The 15191-nt window shown below is 36.2% G+C and overlaps 1 non-coding gene across 1 annotated transcript; it reads left to right on the top strand.

The window, feature by feature from the left end:
- Positions 1–15061: 15061 nt before the first annotated feature.
- Positions 15062–15191, top strand: LOC149285106 (small nucleolar RNA SNORA35). The gene has a single exon (XR_016277786.1). It is a non-coding gene; the product is annotated as a small nucleolar RNA SNORA35 (small nucleolar RNA).

Consider the following 15191-nt stretch of genomic DNA (forward strand, 5'->3'; position numbering starts at 1 on the left):
ATTTTCAATGTAATTCATCTGAATACATACTGTATATAGATGGTTAACAGCAGTCTGGATATTCACTTTTAAATTATATATTTGAGGCATGTATCTAGTAATTAATAATATTTATTTTTTTTAGAAATCAGGTAGGAATCTGTGTATCGAGATTACCAGAGGTTTACAGAAACCAAAAGCAGTTCTTAAAACTAACTATAGCTTGTCCCAAATGAATAAAAAAAAAAAAAAAAAAAGAGGTTGTAGCAATACTTAATATCTTAACGCTCTCTTAACAAGCATAATGTTTCATGTTCTAAAATACAGCCCTGTTCTTGTAAGCTTACATTCTATTAGGGGGTTGAAGGGGGTCAGGCAGAAGGTATGAAACATTGTGTCTAGTTTTTGTGAGTTTGCTGCTTTGGCTTTAGGCAAATAGGGTGGAAAAATCATACAGATCAGGCCTGATGTCATGAAGTCCCATTGACTCAATCTTTTCCTTCCTCCTTTATATTTAATCCCTTGCCCAATCCTGCCGCTTGCGCCTAAAAAGTATTTCTCGAACAGTAAAGATGGTTGCTTCTATAGTGTACAAGTAAGGTTTGTTTGTCTGTTTTTATCAGAGTGGCTTTAAAATTACTTCTGTTTAAGTGCTGTGATATAGATAACTTTCTCATGATCAATGATGTCATAATCAGCTTTCCTATCGTAAGCTTCGTAGGTTTCAATAACAAACCCTTCATTTTTTAAAGTACTTTTGAGAAATTCTTCATCGTAAGTTAAGATACCATATTTGTGCCCTCCAGCCATACAAAATGTAACATTAATATCAGAAACCAATATCATACGGCCGCCTGGTTTCAGCAAAGAGGATATTTTTCTCAAATTTTTGACGTATTCATCTTTAGTTGTGCTTAGGATATCCAGCCCCCACATAGATATGATAACATCTGCTTTCGGTAGCACCACTGGATCTGTGATATTGTCTTTAGTAATATCACATTTTAGGATTTGTTTAATTTTTCCTCTTAACAATTCTTCCTTTTCCTGCCACCCACCACTGGAAAGAAATACAAAAGACATTGTTAGGTAAATATAATTACCTTAATAGTTTCTCTTTGTAAGATTTATTAATTAATATCAACTAAATCCACTGCAATTCTCTTTACACTTCAGGATTCAATTTACAATTCGGACTCTTACCTACAAAACTCTTCCCAGCAGTTCCCCTATCTATATGTTCTTACTTAACTCCAACTACACATTGACTGGGTCCTTTATCCAAGACTTTTTCATGGGTTGCACGAGTCCTATAGAATGCCCTACCATGCCTTATCAGACTCTCCCTTAGTCCCTTGCTGATCCAAAAATCTATTAAGACCTGGCTATGTCTAACAACATCATATATTTGAGTAATTGTTAGACTGGGATATAGTTGTGTGGCTGGTCCACCCCAAACATTAGAGCTTTGACCTCTTGTGTAATATACCCCATGGTTCCTTCTAGTTTGTAAGCTACTTAGGGCAGGACCCTTCTCACCTTTTTATTCTGTAAGTCCAAATTTATTATGTAATACACTTTTCCCAATTGTAACGCTACAGAATGTGATAGCACTAGTATCACCAAGTTGTAGAAATCAATAAACATGTTGGTTATTCGAAGTATCAGGATAATCAGTCAAATCATCCCAGTGCTGTTTTGTGGGGTTAAAAACTTAAAATGTAGACACCATATCTAGTTGAGGTCTATTTTTAACGTATAAACAACGATATATTATGATAAACAATGAAAAATCTCATTTATCAAGCCTTTCAAAGTAACTTTTGTCTAGAAGAAAATATATATTATCACCTTTTTCCCTCCAGGTCTATCATTAACTTTGACACATGGGACCAGTCAAAGGATTCCTCATGGTTGTTTAGCCATTTTTCCAATTCAGAGATGCTTACATCGTTGAATTCTAGTAAGGTTATTTCTTTGACGAACTCACAAATCGTAAGGAGATGATGAATACAGGGACCGTAACCGAACTCAATCAATGAGTCCCCTTTAATATGACCTGTAGCAGAAACAGTCACATTGTTAAATACTTTTCTACTGGAATTTCTTTAAGGAATGAAACCATTTTTAATGATACAACTAAGCATTTGCAAGTTTCTGGAAATTAAGAAATTCAGAAGGAACAAGAGGAATCTGGAGACGCAATGCATTCAATATTTTGTTTAATATCTGACATCTCTACTACTGATAAATGCAAATGCACTTGGTGGTTTCTGTAGAACCCCCCCCCATTGCAAAACAAATTGAAAGGAACCACAGGTGTATTATATTTTGCAAGAGCATTTTCCATAAAAACAGTATCGAAAGGAGCACTCGAAACATATTTTCATAAAACCTTAATATTGGTTGATAATAATAAAAAAAAAACATACCTGATGCAAATTCTTTATATAGATATTTCATGGGGATTGCCGTGCTTTCCTCTAGAAGTAGTTTATCAGATTTAGGAGAAAAGAATTTAAGAAGTAAATCTTTTGCGTCAAGCTCATGACGGTGATAATATTTAAGATCTTTAGAATCCATCCTGAATGCAGTTGCTTTCAATGCAGCTTGGGTAATGGCACGATCCAGCTCTTTTATATTGTAAAATCATCATGAGATTAAGTAATACACAAATATCACACTGTTTTTCTTTGTCAAAGATCACAGGATTGTGACTAGTTTTCATAAAATAATTTCCCATGGGTCGCTCCAAAGATTTTCATTAGTAGAAAAGGATGCTTATCCTGTGATTTATTTATTGTTGTATGTGTAATCATAATGACGTCGGCATGCAAAACCATCATATGAGCTTAAACATTTTTGTTGCTTTTGATAAGATTAATCATATTTAAAATGTCAAAATATATAAATTAGAGAAAAATATGGTTGGCAAACTGTTGCTTTTAAATGTAAAAAAATAAAAAGTGGATGCATACGATCCAGTTTAAACCATGCTAAATCCAAAATATAACATGCCATGGCATAGAGGTTATTTCCCAAATCAGGACAAATACAATATATATATATATATATTTTATTTTATTTTTTAATCTACACTGGCTATGTATAATATTTTGAACAGTAAACATTTTGGGTTTTTTTTTTCTAAATGCTTCAATTTTTTGAATATTTTTTTAAACAATGTTTTATCTATATATATATATATATATATATATATATATATATCACCTTCTCTCTATTTCTCCCAATTTCTTTCTCCTCATTATCTTTCCCCAATTTTTTTCTCTTTATCTCTCCATTTTTTTTTTACTATAGCTCACAATTCTCACCACCTCTCCCCTTTCTCACCATCACTTACCTTGCAGAGATCCTGAGGTGGGAGCGCAAGGCCTCTGTCTCACTGCTTAGATGTGGTGCGCGGTGCACTGAGCCAGGGGAAGATCCAGACTCTGATCTCCACAGGGGCACTCACTCTAACTAACACCCAGACATATCCACGCACTCAAACCAACACAACTAGACACTCAGCAGTAACACACACACACACTGGGCACTATCACACTTGCACACACACTAGCATACACACCCACATAAACATATTCTTTTTTTTTTTTTTTTTTTTATTTAGTCTTTATTTGCATTTTCATAAGACAAAACATTTATGTACCAAATAACAAAGAAAGACAAAAAAAACCCAAACAATTACATAGACAAAATAACAGATAAGAATTTGCCGTACAACATAATGCTTATCTTCCTCATAGACGAGAAGAAAAAAAAACAAAAAAAAACAAAACACATACTACAAAAAACATCAAATATCCGAGATGAAGCTGGGGAGAGGGGTAATGTGAGATAGGACGAGTATTGCCGCTAAAATAAGCTTATACTGTTGACCTTTTTGAGACATATGTCCCATATTTGAGTTTTTTTATAAGACATGTGATTTATGCGCGACACTTCCCTCTTCATTGTAAGCTGAAACTTAAGTTGATTTATCACTTGAAAAAGATTAAAATCTCTATTTTGTTTCCACTCTTTAGCTATTGTTTTCTTAGCGGCCATGCAGGTATGAATAGTTATATTTAATTGAGTTTGGGTTAAGAGGGGCCATCCTAAATGTAGTATTAAAGATGCCGGAGTTTCTGGAATTATAATGTTGTCTATTTTCTTTAGATAATAAAGAATTTCTTTCCAGAAAATATTTACTTTAGGACAAGACCACCATATGTGAATATAAGTTCCTATCGATTGTTCGCATCGCCAACATTTATTAGAGGTCAATGGAAACATCCTAAAAATGCGAGTTGGGACTAAATACCATTTATTTATAACCTTATATTGTGTCTCCAGAAGGGAGAGATCATGTATCTTTGATAGACAGTTTTTAATTTCTTTTAACCAGTCTCCAATAGGTATCAAAATATTAAGTTCTTTCTCCCAGTCTAAGATTATTTTCGTAGTAGGGATGTTTCTTTCTTTTAACCTTATTATCTCTGCACATTTAGAGAGAAGTTTCGTTTGTTTTGTTGAACTAAAAATTTGAGCAAGTTTCTTAATGTATATGTCCTGTGAAGTTAGGACATGTTTGTTAATACAATTCTTTACTCGTAGAAAATTAAAGATAGTTAGTTTTATCGATTTAAATTTAGTTAAAATAGAGGAGAAAGAAATTATCTCTCCGTAAGCCATTATGTCTGCTATAGTATTAACTCCTGCTTGTTGCCAATATTTTAATGAAATATTATCCATGAGTTCTTCTAAAATGTTAATCTTTAATGTATCAACTAGCTTATCTTTAATACCCAAATTTTTTTTAATAATTAGCCATTCCGGAATGATATTCTCTAATATCATGTTTTTGTTTTTAACTTTATTTACTAAATCTTTATCATTCAAGGACCAAATATAACTGTTGAGACTAGTTACCTCGCACGACTTGCATTCTAACTTGTACCATACTTCTTGTCTAGAGGTTTCTTGGTAAGTTTTAACGATGTGATACAATGTACTAGTTTCATAATATTTTTTAACCTGTGGAAAGCTCATACCTCCATCCCTAACGCGTGCGCTCATCCGATTTACATTAATCCTGGGGATCTTCCCCTTCCAAACAAAATTTAGAAAGGACGTATGGATTATAGCGAGCCAACATTGTGGAAATTTTAATGGTATCATACGGAATAAGTAACTCCATTTTGGCATTAAGTAAAAATTTAAAGCATTGACACGACCCCACCAAGACAATTCAATTTTTCTCCATTCCTTCAAAAAAGTATTTGACACTCTTAATAGACGAAGAAAATTTATTTCTACTAAATTGTCTATTTTCTCAGGGATAAGAATCCCTAGATGTTCAAAGTCCATTACTTTTAGATTTAAAGAAAATTGTTTAGATAGAGTATGTCTATCTTGAGCACTAATATTCTTAGCTTGTGCTATAGTTTTATCGAGATTTAGTTTGCAATTCGACACTAAGCTATAGTTTTCAACTTCTCTTAGAAAATATTTCACTGAAGTTAATGGATTAGTTATCGTGATAATCACATCGTCTGCATAGAGCGATATTTTAAATTCTTCATTATCTATTTTGATACCAGTTATGTCTTGATTAGTACGAATTTTTTTAGCAAAGGATTCCAAAGTAAGAATATAAAGAATTGGTGAGAGAGGGCAACCCTGTCTGGTGCCATTTTTAAGATCGAACCAGGCAGAGCATAGTCCATGTCCAACCACCCGTGCGCTGGGATTGGAATAGAGAGATATAATAGCATTATAGAACCAGCCCGAAATTCCAAATGCCCTAAGGGTGGCCCTAAGAAACCCCCAACTGACCCTGTCAAAAGCCTTCTCGGCATCTGAGAGGGTCAGGAGGGGGTAACCTTGTTTTTCTGCATGATCTAATTCGTCAATCAGACGTCTAATGTTATTAGTAGAATCTCTACTTGGGACAAACCCCACTTGGTCTGAATATATCAAGTTATCTAATGTAAATTTTAATCTTTCTGCCAGTAGTGCGGAGAATAATTTAATATCTACGTTAATTAAGGAAATGGGACGATAGCTTTTTAATTCCTCTGGGTTCTTATTTTTTTTTATTATTGGGAGAATGTTAGCCTGCAAGATCTCTTTTGGGAGTATGCCCGTATTTGCAATTTCTTCAAAAATCAGGATAAGATGGTCTAATAGTTCTGATTTCATAGTTTTATAAAAAAGGTTAGTAAAACCGTCCGGGCCTGGGGTCTTGTATTTCTGCAGTTTATCAATAATATCATTTAATTCCTTTTTCTCCAGTGGCCTATACAGAGTTTCCTTTTGTTCTTCAGACAGTGTTGGTAAATTTATTGTTGCTAAGTATTTTTCGATTTCGATATCGTTTACTTCGTTTGAGCTACTGTACAGTTTTTCATAGTATATCCTGAATCCCTCAGCTATATCCTCTGGAGACAATCTTGTACGGCCATCTGAAACTATTTTTATTATTTTTTCACTTGCTCTTTTCTTTTTAAGCTGACTACTCAAAATTTTATCTGGTCTATTACTTTTGTGATAGTATGTTGCTCTTAGTTTTTCCATATAGTATCTTGTTCTTTCTATTTCCCTTTGGTTTATTTTGTCTCTAATGGTTTGGACTTGGGATATAGACTCTGGTGTTGGATTTGTTTTAGCTTTTAACGATAAATTATAGTATAATATATAAAGTTCATTTAGTGGCTGCTCCCTATTTATTCGCATCTTCTTCTTTATTTTAATGAAGTGACCTCTTATAACTGCCTTATAGGCACACCATCTGGTGATTTGTGTTGTTTGCCCTATTCTATTTTCTAAAAAGAAGGCCTTAGTCATCTCTATAATATAGTTTCTATTTTCCTCGGAGTGTAAAATATAATCATCTAGACGCCATGTTGTAAATGGCGATGGCGCCCACCTATCCTTTAAAAATAATATAACTGTGATCAGACCAAACGTTATCTTTCATCTTTATTTTCTGTAATTGGCTTACTGCTTTCCCATCCCCAAAAATCATGTCTATTCTAGAGAAAGTATTATGTACTTTTGAAAAGTGGGAGTAATCTCTTGTTGTGGGATATTTCAGTCTCCATAAATCATATAAGTCTGCTTTTAATATCATTTTACAGAAGGATTTTGCTCTTTTTTTTAAGTTTTTATTGATTTTATTAATTCCCACCTCTTTATCCATTTTCTCATCTAGAAAGCAGTTGTAATCTCCTGCCATAATGAGTACTCCAGTTTTTATTTTATCAACTTTATCTAAGATTTTTTGGAAATATGAAAGTGGGGCTGTATTAGGGAGATAAATGTTTACTAATGTATATTTTATGTCATTAAGGGTCCCAACCCATATTAGATAACACCCATCTTCATCTTGATCTAAGAAATTCATTTTAGTCTGAATTTTATTTGAAAATACGATAGCCACTCCTCTCTTTTTTTTATCAAGCATCGATGCCTGACACATAGTAGGAAACATTTTACCACCCCATTTAATTTTGTCTATAATCCTCCAGTGTGTTTCCTGGAAGAAAGCCACATCTATTTTTTCTTTACGTAAGCAGGAATATACTCGATTTCGTTTAATCGGCGAATTCAGCCCCTGAGTATTTACCGAAATACACTTAATTCCCATTTTATTGGGTAATTTTGAGATCCTTCTACTACAGGGGCTGTGCTTCGTCCATATACCATACCACTAAGACCTATCTCATCCCACTTCCTCCCAGCTCCATCTCAGAAATAAACATACTGAAACATAAAAAAGACATAATAAAAAATATACTTAAACACAAATGGACTAAACATATGCATCGAAATAACACCATGTTGATCTAGATACATACTTAGGTTCTTATTGAACCAAAAAGAGGAGTACAGATGGGTATCCTAGATGACAGTAAAAGCCCAGGAAAGGGTCGACATATATTACTGCAGAATTAATTAGTAAAAACTATCAAATTTCTAATAATTAGAGAGATAAAATGCTTGATAATAAAGTGCATTCTTATGAGAGTTTCATTTTCAATCTTATTATGAAGCCTAAATTTCACCATCTTCAAAAAATACATATAAATTTGTTTATACCAAATAGTGAAAAATTTAAAACATAGATAGAACAAAAGATGAATAAATGGGTAAGATAAAGTGCCAAATGTGGTAAAGTACATTCATGTAATAAATTCATTTCCAATTCCTCTATAAATCCTAATTTTATTATTATCTTCTTAATAAAGTGCATATATATTTCTTTATCTAATGGAAGTAAGAAAATCAAGACCTATTTATGTATTGATCTTTACTCCAAAGATTATCTTATTAGTTAATACATTAATATATAAATATAAAAGTGCAAAGTAATTAGTGCGTCTCTATACTTATTATATTTCCAATTAAACTCTAATATCTAATTGGTTACCGTCCTATTAATAAAGTGCAAGAGAAATAAAGTGCCAAAGTGATAAAGTGCCTTCATATACAAATTTCATTACAGATTCTACTGTGAAACCCAATTTAATTGCCGTCATCTTAATAAATTGCATATATAATTAGTTGTGTGTAAACATTAAATATATGTTAAAGTGCACTATTATATCTTATTAATTACTCCCAAGTTTATCATAATAATTGATATAGATATCTATAAAAAAAGGAAAGAGTGAAATATAAAGTGGTATAGGCAGTCATATAGCTGTATTGTTTCCAATTTAGCTATATATCAAGATTTAAATATTTTCCTCTTAATAAAATGCCATAAGTTACTTTGTGCATAGAAGTTTTTTCCCTTCTCTTTTTCCTTTTTTCCCCTCTTTTTTAAAGAGAGTTTAATCCACACGTAGTTTAAATATTATTCCCAGTTTTATAATATAAACATGAAGTGTCGAAAAAAAAAAAATAAAAAAAAATTAGAATATAAATTGGGATAATGTATTATATAATAATAAATGCTCTCAAACTATTTCATTTTCAGCTTTACTATCAAGCAAAATTTTGTTTACTAATCTCTCACTAAGGTACAATAATCTCTTTTGTGCATAAGAGTAATATTTAAACCACATATATATTTTAGTAAATACTCTTAATTTATAGTATTAAATTAGAGTACTGACATGATTTTAAATTCGACTATAGCTCATATTTAAAGTACCATCGTCCTAATAAATTATATATTAAGATCATCATACTTTAGTAAATACTCTTATTTTGTAGTATTAAACCAAAGTACTAACATAATTTAAATTCAACTAAAGCTCATATTTAAAGTACCGTCGTCCTAATAAGATATATATTAGGTTCATTATGTGAGAGAGTAAGATAGATATTAGAAAAAAACTATATATTTCTAATTGTTTCCAAATTTTTACAAATTAGGTGATACAAATATAAGAGGAAGAGAAAAAAAATAAAAAAAATAAAAAATCAAATTATGTTCTGTTTTATCCATTCTTTCAATGAGTTTGGATTCCTAAATGACTCTATAGAGCCAGTCCAAAATACTCTTATGGCCCTCGGAAAGGCCCATATGTACTTGATGTTCTTTTCACGTAAGTATTTTAGATCATACAAAAAAGATCGCCTCCAGATTCTAGTTGCTGGGGACAAATCAGGATATATTTGGATTTCCGAAAATTTTGCATCTATTAAAGTGTTCTGTCTTCGTGATTTCAGTATGTTTTCTTTCCAGTAAGCTGAAATGAAGGAAACAATAACGTCTCTGGGGATGTTGTCTGCCAAATCTTTAGGTTTCCTCAGACGATGACATCCATTTAATAGGTTAGAAGGCAACTCATCTTCTATATTCATATCTTTAATTAAGTCTAAAATAAAAGATTGAAGTTTATCTGTTGAATAAGATTCAGGAATATTTCTGAATCGTAAATTTAGTCTTCGAGAACGATCTTCCAGTTCTGAGATTTTAATTTGTAGATCTTTAAATTTGTCTTCTAAAGATTTTATCGATTCTGAAGTTGACTTCTGTTGTTTCTCTAGTATTTCATATTTAGCTTCTATATTTATGATTTTTGTTGATAGGTTGGCAATTTCCAGCCTAATTTCTGTAGAGCTAGTAGAGATTTCTTGTTTTATGTTTTTTAGTAGATTATCTAGAGCACCTTTTAATATATCTTGTGTAATTACAGTAGGATCAGATCTAATAGGGCTGGACAGAGTATCCTCCATAGAAGCCATTGATTCTACTTGAGAATAATCCAGGCACTCTTTTGTATGTCTCGGTGAAAAGAAAGCCGTGGCTCCTTTATTTGATCTAGAATCTTTTTTGTCTTTTTCTCTGTTTTTAACTATCTGCAGCTTAGGAGGCATTTTGAGCTTATATGTCTGACTTAATAGCGCTTTATAAGACGTACAGATAGAAGCTCGTTAGCTCTTATAGTAGAATTATATATTTTAGATATTCAAAATATGTACTGAATGTATATTGCCTTGTAGAGATAGCCTTCAGTAAACATCCGGAAAAAAATAAATAAATAAATAAATAAATAAATAAATTTGCCTCAACCGTTTAATAGTCTTTTTCTTCTTCTTGTTTTCTTTTCCTTTATTCCGTTTTCCAAGTGCTAGGGATCTACCCTCAGCCTAACAGTATTAGCACTTCTTATATTATCTTATCAACGGTTCAGCACAGTTATTGTTTTTATGTTCATTTCGATCGTCAAAGCATTTATGTTCATATAGGCAGTGTGGAAATAAATAAGAGATTTCAAACACTTATCTGCAAAGTTTTTGAGTTGCCCAGACGTCCGAGTCCGATATAAAAGGAGGGAGAGGCGTATCTGTTCTTTATATCTTTATATCTTTTCTTCAAAGTTCAAAATATGTAGAGATAATCCTTCCTTGACTTTCATTGGCATAAGCTTGTGCAGAACAGAAATCTGGATGACTAAACTGCGTCACAATCAACGAAGATAATCCACGCCACGCCACACCACACCACCGCCAGCTCCACCACAAACACAACAGGCTCAGACGACCATCAGTAGCAACACGTTGCAGAACGCTTCCCTCCAGCGGCTCCTCTCCTCCTCAGCGTCCAAAACAGACGGCCATACCGGCCTTCATATCACAAGAGGAGGAGTTCCAGATATCGCGGGAGAAGGAGTACCGGCAATACAGGAGGTCCAGGCACCCGACCCGACCATCCCGACACCCGACCTGACCGTCTCGGCACCCGGTCCGACCGTCCCGGCTTAATACTCTTTCGCGGCATAAGCCCAAGCCGCAGCCGCGTGGAGACCCATCACCCTCCTCCTACTGGTGCGTGCATAAACATATTCTGATATTCAAACTAGCACAACCACGCACATACTAACATACCCAAAGACACATGTTCATACACAGACACACACATACTAACATAGCCAAAGTCATATGTTCACAAACTAAAATACCCCCACATCATACTAACATACCCAAAGACTCATGTTCACATACTAACACACACATACACACACACTAACATATCCATACAAAGACACATGTTGACACACTAACTGTGAGGTGATATATAGACGGTAGAAAGTTCAGAGAGCACCATATAAGTTATGGTGCCCTAAATAGAGAAGCAAGCCGAGGTCAGGCGCACCAGGGGCACCAGACAAGTATCAAAATTGCAAAACAAGCCGGGGTCAGGGCCTCAAGAAATGAAGCAAAGTCCATTAAACAAGCCAGGGTCAGGCTCTCCAGAAATGTAGGAAAGTCTGTTAAACAAGCTGAGATAAATAACAAACTGGAACTCACAGAACAGGAACTCAGAGAAAATACACCAAGCAACGAACTGCAGGGAAAGCTGGGATTTAAATATCCCTGGGCTAGGCGACGTCATCGGGAGCACGCACAGCTGCTAGCCTCCCGGCGGCAGAGAAAAAGTGGGCAGGGATCGCACGTGCCGGCCAGCTTCAGCGTGGACACGGCAGAGGGCCGACTCGCGGGTAGTCTGGTGAGTGGCTGCGGGTCGGTTGCTGACACTAACATACCCAGGCAGACACACACACTAACAAACCTAGGCAGACCTAGGCCCTCCGCAAACCGCCATTTGAAACCAAGCAATAAGAGAAGCCCTTGGAAGAATCAGAGCTGTGGGCAAGTTTACTAATATGTATTTTGCGGACATTGTCTCTTTTTTGGCAAAATCTTGTTTACCTTTGTAAAGTACATTCCTTTTTCTAGATCCCCTTCCCCTCTTGCATCCTACAGCAATAACCTCACCTCTTTTCCTAACCTAAAAATGATCTTTTCTTATTCATTTCTCTCTGCCACAATTACTGCCAATTACTGCCACAAGAGAGCTACTACGCCCTATTTTTACAAATTCCTTTAACCCCTTCGTGACAATTGCCGGTCCGGGCACGTCACTGAAAATCGTGACGATTATGACAATTGACGTGCCAGGACCGGCACGTCTTTAAACGGGTGAAAAAATCGATCCGTGATCGATTTTTTCACTCAAACGGTGTTGCTCTAATGCCTCGACATCGAGGCATTGAGCAACACCAAAAAAAACATTCCCGCCCCCCCCCGATCGCTCCTAGGAGCAAAAAAAAAACATGTTTGAAAGACTGCACGTCTTTCAAACATGGCGGCGCCCGCCGCCGAAAAACGGGTTTAGGAAGCGATCGTGAGTCGCTTCCTTTGCTTAGCTGGTGTTGCTAAGATGCCTCAGTATCGAGGCATCTTTGCAACACCTGTTTAGCAAAGGAAGCGACTCGCGATCGCTTCCTAAATGCTCAACTTACCTTCCCGGTGCCGGTGTCTTCGAAACACACGCGGTGTTTCAAGATGGCGGCGCCCATCAAGCCGGGGGGCGGAGCCTGCTGACATCATCGGGGGGGTGTTGCTGGATGTCATGGACATCCAGTGAATAACACCCCTAGTGGTCAGATCACTCATAAGAGTGATCATGATTTGATAAATCAAAGGCAATGTTTTCTAAACATTGCCTTTGATCAGTATTTTATCTGCCCCCCTCCTTCACTTGCTTCTAGTGAGGGAGAGAGACAGATCGGTGTGTTTTCTGGTATTTCAGGTATTCCCTAATAAAAATATATATATATTGATCCAAAGGCTCTTATAAGAGCCACCCATATAATATTAACCCCTTCATTGCCATTGATCACTGCATAAACAGTGATCTTGCATAGTGGCAATTGTTTTTGGGTTTTTTTTTTTTTACATGTTTTTTTACTTTTTTTAGGTTTTTTTACTTTTTTTTAGGTTTTTTTTTATTTTTTATTATAGCCATTAACCCTTTCCTTCCCCACTATTTTTGCTGCAATTCTTACCATGCAGCGGTATACGGCTGAGGAGGCGTATGCCTTTTTGGCCACAGATTCTGAGGCCACTGATACAGCGTCAGATTTTGACGTTGGTCAGTTCACAGATACATCTAGTGATGTATCTGTGGCTGTTAGAACGCCTGCCACACGTAGTCGTGGCAGTGCACCAGAGGCATGGGTAGCGCCTAATAGGTACAAGCCAGCTATCCCTCCTTTTTCTGGAATTCCTGGCATCAATATTGATGTTACAGGATTCACTCCACTGCAATTTGTGCAGGTTTTTTTGGGAGACGATGTCTTGGGAGACATTGTCACACAAACAAACATTTATGCCCAGCAGCACCGTGCTGCTAGCCCTAATTCTTTTTGGGCAAAACAGCCATGGACTCCCATTGACGTGCCAGAATTTCTTAAATTCTGGGCACTCACAATGTTAATGGGCATTATAAAAAAGCCCTCCATCCGCTCCTACTGGAGCACCAGCCCCATCTTTAGTACCCCCATTTTTACCCAAACTATAACTAGGCAAAGGTATGAAATGATTCTTCGTTTCATGCATTTTAGCGACAACAGCCTGTGCCCCCCTAAGGAGGACCCCCAGTTTGATAGGCTGTACAAAATCCGCCCCCTGATTACCCATCTCGCTGCCAGGTTTCCAGAGGTTTATACACCTGGAAAGAATATCTGCGTGGATGAATCCCTAATGAAATATAAAGGAAGGTTGGGATTCAAGCAGTATATTCCTTCCAAGCGCTCCAGGTATGGAGTGAAGGTGTATAAGCTCTGCGAGAGCGAGACAGGATATACTCATGCCTTCCGGGTATACGAGGGTAAGGATAGCTACCTTGACCCTCCAGGTTGCCCAGATCATCTGGGCACCAGTGCCAAGATTGTTTGGGACCTAATATTCCCCCTTATGAACAAAGGCTACCACTTGTATGTAGATAACTTCTATACAAGCGTCCCTTTGTTCAAGCTGCTGTATTGTTTCGATACGGTAGCTTGCGGTTCTATAAAAAAGAACCGCTTGGGTTTCCCACAACGCCTGGTACGAACCCGGCTAGGAAAGGGGGAGACCTCAGCTCTACGCCAAGAGGAGCTTTTGGCATTGAAGTTCAAGGACAGAAAAGAGGTGTGCATGCTGAGCACCATCCACGATGAAAGAACCGTGGAGGTTTCTGTCCGTGGCAGAGCTGGGGTCACTACAAAGCCAGTGTGCATCAGGGCCTATAACAAGCACATGGGTGGAGTTGATCTGTCAGATCAACTCCTACAGCCCTACCTCATTATGAGGAAGACAAAGGCCTGGTACAAGAAAGTTGCAATTTATCTAATGCAAATTGCAACCTATAACGCTTTTTTGCTGCACAAAAAAGCAGACACTGGGCTGAAGCTGTCTTTTTTGCAGTTTCAGCTCGAAGTAATTTCAGGTATCTTGTACCGTGATGCACCTGGTCCCCAAGTAGTGATGGGAACCAACAGAATTGGGGCTACCCATTTTATTTTTAAAATCCCCCCTACAGCAAAGAAGCAGAATCCCCAAAAGAGATGCAGGGTATGCTACAGCAGGGGGCAAAGAAAGGACACCACATTTTACTGTCCAGATTGCCCTGGAAAACCTGCACTCTGTGTCGGTGACTGCTTCAAGCTGTATCACACAGTTTCCCATTTTTAATTTTTTTTTTGTTCCTGCTCCATTTTTGTATTTTTTTTTAATTTTTTGTTACATTTACTGTTTTTTAGCTTTTATTTGCTCCACCATTTTTAAGCGTTTTTATTTGCACTGTCAAGTGACCTCTGTGTCCATTCCGTGGCATGAGGGACCACTTAAGGTGCTAGATCAAATCCCTTCTTGGAGATAGGCCAGGCTTTCTTGTAACCTGTCCCTACTGATAGTTGGGTACAAGC

This window comes from Sceloporus occidentalis, unplaced genomic scaffold (assembly GCF_023333645.1).
Source record: "Sceloporus occidentalis isolate IW3139 unplaced genomic scaffold, rSceOcc1.0.p SCAF_84, whole genome shotgun sequence".
NCBI lineage: Eukaryota > Metazoa > Chordata > Lepidosauria > Squamata > Phrynosomatidae > Sceloporus > Sceloporus occidentalis.